This window comes from Lepisma saccharinum, chromosome 28 (assembly GCF_977018435.1).
Source record: "Lepisma saccharinum chromosome 28, izLepSacc3.1, whole genome shotgun sequence".
In the NCBI taxonomy this organism is placed as follows: Eukaryota; Metazoa; Arthropoda; class Insecta; order Zygentoma; family Lepismatidae; genus Lepisma; species Lepisma saccharinum.
In genome coordinates this window covers 34,709,312-34,714,636 of record NC_139256.1, presented here as the reverse complement: position 1 = coordinate 34,714,636, position 5,325 = coordinate 34,709,312, and the positions used below count along the sequence as shown (strand labels likewise).

Sequence of the window (5,325 nt, the reverse complement as noted above, 5' to 3'; positions counted from 1 at the left end):
TAGACAGTTCAATAATAATAATCCGTTGCGCAACAGCCCATGAAGGGCCTAGGCATACCTACCGACTGCCGATCTCCCTCCCACGCTTTCCTTCGTCACCTCTAAGCGTGGAGATCTTCAACCAGTATTGGAATAGTCGGGGGGTCAGCCCGACGTATCCCCAGCCGTTATAGTAGGTCGTCTCGACCGGATTACGCTCACTCACTCGGAGCTCCCCAATTTCCTCACGATGGTGGGTTGCCACCGGCCCTATACGCAGGCCGAATAAATTCCGACCAGAGCCGGATTCGAACCTACGCCGTCCCGCAGCGAACGATCTCAAGACGAGTGAACGCCTTGCTGTGAAAATTTCATAGATCGGATAAGTCCCCAAAAAGTTATTCTCAGAAAACCTGAATATGATATAATTTGGGCGGGTACTGTAAGCATCCTAGAGGCGGGACAAGATAGTCATTCTCCTTGCAAAGTGAATATTAGTCAAAAATTACATATTTAATATATGCAACTTTACTTCAATCACAATACATTCCAATAATACATGATATTCGAAATAAACATTTATTATGTATTATATACGATTACATCAGACACGTATCTAGAAATATATTTCGGAGGGGCTCCGAACCAATGACTCAGAAATAATAATAATAAATTAATTGAATTATAATTAAAATGTTAAATAATTGTATTACATTAATTAATGTAGTGTCATTATTGCATCAATAGTTAAAAGGACGGTATAAGAACATGGATATGCCGGCCCCCGTGGCAGAGTAGTTAGCACATCGCGCTACGACGCCAGGGGTCCCGGGTTCGAGTCCTGGCCTGGGCATGGATGTTTGTGAGTGTCCATTCATCAATTTCATCATATCATCACTCATCCTCATCTTCGCAAATTAGCCAAAAGTGGCACAAAAGCGAAGTAAAATAAAGCAATTCAATCAAGAATATGGATATAACAGCACGTAGCGTATAGCGTATACATGTATTCAAGATCACCAAAATTTGTGTAAAAACAAAGCAAGGATATTAATGTCAAATAGATAAAGAATTGGATATTTCTTCAATAACAAAAAGCAATGTTATATCCAGTTATCGAAAAGTAAAATTCCTGATTAACATTTTATGCATATTATCATAAGTAGTAGTGTGCATAAATCTTCTTTGATACTGCCCTTCAAAACCATAGGCTCCCAATATAATTCTTGCCTTCCAGCAAGTTCAATGGAAAGAAATAAGTATCGATACAACAAATGCTAAACAAGTACACTTTCAATATTTAATTTATAAACTTGGTAATCCATTTTCGGGGGGGGGGGGGTGGACCCCTGGACCATCACCTTAAATACATACTTGGATTCCATACATTTCAATTTATTGTATTTGTAAAGACATCAAATGGTACTTTCAGGTGTGAAAAACGAATTTCTTCACTTCTATGATGTTCGCAGCCTCCGTGGTGGGGTGGATACCACAGCGCGCTACGACGCCAGGGGTTCCGGGTTCGAATCCCGGCCTGGGCATGGATGTTTGTGAATATCCCTTCATCAATTTCATCATCATCATCTTCGCGATTAGCCCAAAGTGGCAGAAAAGTGATGTAAAATAAACGAAATCAATCAATCATTCACCTCTATGAAACCGAATATTCCAATCTGTGCCATGTGCCCGGCAAGTTAGACTAGCACATTATCTCAGCATCCAAAAGAATTCAAACCACTGTGAAACTATTGCGGTACAGTCAACGGCAAAGATAATGGTAAGCAAATTGTCCACCGCTATTTTCATTACTTTTTTATTCTACATCCTGTGTTGTTTTAAGGAATGAAACTATGTTGGTTCGAAGCAGACATTCTTCTCTACTTATTGATGTCATTATTTCAATTCATTGTCATCACGTTCTGTAATACAGATCGAATGAAAATGGTGGTAGACAATTCGCCTACTGTTTCTTTCGCAGTTGAGTGTACTAGGTACTAAGCTCACGGGACAGACCTGAAAAGGCGTTTATATATATATATATATATATATATATATCACTTATAGATCACATGATAGTTCAAATACTTCTGTGTTCCATAAATTAACAATGTTTTCAATTTTTTTCTAATTTTCTTATACAGCTCCATTGAAAATTAATGATAATTCTATGTTTAGAAAATAATATATTTATAAATTAAATGTTGCGTATTAGAAATTATTATGACAACGAACATGTATAAATATGAATTAAGAAAATAATAATAAAGAGACATTTTCGCATCACGTTCGCTTCAGTTCGAAACAAGTCGGGACAGGGATTAAAAGTAACACATCGTCCTGACTAAATCGGTGAATCGGACGTCTGGTAGCCTTGTATTAATTATTATAAAACTAAAACTACCCAATAGTGCATACTGCAGACTTCTACACAACAAACATATTAATTTATGCAGGAACAAAATTTAAATTTATACAAATTTGAAAAATTGTGAATGTTATATTTTCGTAGCTTTTGATAGGTTCACATTTAAATATTTCATGGTTCGAGGGGCCATGGTCCCCATGGCCCCTCCCCTGGGTACGGGCCTGATTCTCAGGAAACTTCTAGAAGGAAGTAATAACCGTTTAAAATTAGTGCAAAATGATGGAATGAGGCCTAAGATTTTATCTGTTACGGAATTGTACATATTTTTAATCTTGTTAAAAACTATCTTGAAAATGTACACATTTTTTAAAAATAAAATGGAATCAAAATGATTTTGTATATATTTCTTTTTAATTGGCAGTAAAATGTTATGCAAATTATGCAAATTTTAAGTTCGTTCTTGTTTCGACATTTGAGACAAGACTGAGTTCGGCATTTACAAATCGGAAAAGAAAAGGTTCATTCAGGACTTCAGTGGATAAGAAATTCCAGGGCGATGCAAAATTACGTTTGCATCAGAATTCGTTCACCATGCGACTTATTCATCTTTATCGAAGAGAATGGTTGTCTGATTATTTATTATTATTGTTATTATTAGATTTATCGGATTGTTATCGTGATTTCCCATCATTCATTCCAGTACATTATTATCTTAATTTTGGATATAGTTTTGTGTGAGCCACCCTATATAATCACATATAAAAGGATGCCAGTATGGCGCACCGTTGCGTTGTACTATATAAACATACCACAATGTTTTGAGCAGTTCTTATGATTACGCAAGAACAGAGTTGAAGAAACCGGAAGCTTTCTTCGCAGAAGAAAAAAGTACATTTAGGCGCTATGCTTTGGATTCCGACTGCGGGACGACATGGTTTCGAGTCCGCCTGTGTTCAGTCTCTGCGTTCTCGGCCTGTGTATAGGACCGGTGGCAACCCAGCATCGTGAGGAAAGTGGGGAGCTACAAGTGAGTATCGTAACCCGGTGTCGGAAATCTCCCCACGTCACCCGATTACCGGTTGAAGAACTCCACACCTCTAGGTAGGATTGTGGGAGGGAGACTGGCAGTCGGGAGGTAGGCCTCGGCCCTCGAAGGGCTGTCGAGCTACGGGTTATTATTATTATTATTATTATTATATGTAAAGAAATTAATTTGTTACTTTGATATGTATATAAAATATTTATCTGTTACTAGTTTCTGTACGAATTTCTTCTTTTTTTTCTATTTTTTTAACAAACTTATTAAAGATGTCAATATGTTACAGAAAAGATGAAATGTTTTTATTATGAATACGTTTTTGTTTAGCTTTTGTTCTCTATTTATATAAATCAATTAGATTTCATACGTCTATTTATCTTGTGCAAATTTTGTTATGGATTTTGATGTGACATTTAATGGGTTCTTGAAAGAAAGAGAGAGTTAGACTATGCAGCACTAACAAACACACTACTTTGTGCGTACTTTCGATATTATCCTTATTAAAGTATATTTGAAGTCAAAACTAATAGCTTATCTTTATTGTTATAACAAAAGCACTCCCCCGAAATTTTTGGTGGGAGGGATTTTTTAGGAGAACATGATTGGTTGCTGGGGATCCCCTGTTTCCCCCATGATTTCAAACCCTGGTGTGGGGCTAATACTTTCGGAGGATGTTAAACAGATGATGCATATTATTTCTTAAATGTATGTGTAAACATATTTATTCCCACTGTACATTTACAGTAATTGCTTGCTAAAAGAAGAATCATGAACACCATAGAGCCACATATTTTTGGTGAATAAAATAATAAAATTTCGGTTCAAAAACTGGGAACATTTCCGGATCAAAAGCGGAATATAAAATTGCCAAGGCCCTTCATGGGCTGTCGCGCTAAGGATTATTATTTCAGTGTTAAAATGGTGAATATAATCCTAAATTAAATTTAACAACTACACTTTTTACATAAAATAAACATTTATGCAGTTGTCAGAGTATTAAGTTTATTGCCGTGCAAATTAGCCCACTTTTTCGTCTCCGTTTTTGGGTCGAAATATTGTGGTCACCCTAGTTATTTGATATTTCGTATTTCCGTTAGAAACGAAAGATGTATGCCCCTAACAATAACATAAATTTCATGCGAGAATAGAAAATCTGCTAAGAAAGCTAACATTCATTAAACAGCACTGATGATAAGAATTTTATCAAAGATAGAAAAGTAGAAGAAACATTAAAAAAAAAAAAAAAAAAATTAACACATTTCGCTGTGGACAGGATTCGAACCTGTGCGGGTAGAACCCATTGGATTTCAAGTCCAACTCCTTAACCACTCGGACACCACAGCTCAACTACCAACAACGTCGCAAGAACGGGAGCCATTTTCACGCGGTCTTATTTCGACCTTGAATATCGAAAAATGTGCTATTTACTTAGCAAAAACACGAATTGTAGCCACAATAAATGACTTTAACTACTTACAAGTTGTCAAATTTTAATGCCATTTCTTTCATTCTACATTCAATTGCGTAAATAATAATAAATATTGTAACAAGACACTTTTTGGGAAAACAGAAGCATGTTCTTATTTTACGTCGCGTATTTTTACCAGGCCCTAGGCATGGGTGTACCCCCCCCCCCCCCCCCTTGGAAGACTGTGAAAGGATCTCCCCCCCCAAATTTTTTTCCCAATTATCAAAACGCAATAATTGATTTTTCTTTCAACGCAACAGCCTTTTAAATGGTGAATATTTATATATATTGTTTCATGCGCGCCGACTACGTGGGTGCTCCGGGTCTCGAGCACCCACATAAATAATCTTGTGGGTGGGTGCGTCGCACCCACAAGATATTTAGTTTGATAAAAACAAAATAAAATAAATATTTCTCACTTGCCATTATCAAAAAATAATAAGCAATTAAAACATTGAGATGGGACAGACT

At 36.5% G+C, this 5,325-nt stretch overlaps 1 non-coding gene across 1 annotated transcript; it reads right to left on the bottom strand.

Annotated features, from left to right (window-relative positions):
* Nucleotides 1–4,647: 4,647 nt before the first annotated feature.
* Nucleotides 4,648–4,729, bottom strand: TRNAS-UGA (transfer RNA serine (anticodon UGA)). The gene has a single exon. It is a non-coding gene; the product is annotated as a tRNA-Ser (tRNA).
* Between the last annotated feature and the right edge of the window lie 596 nt (nt 4,730–5,325).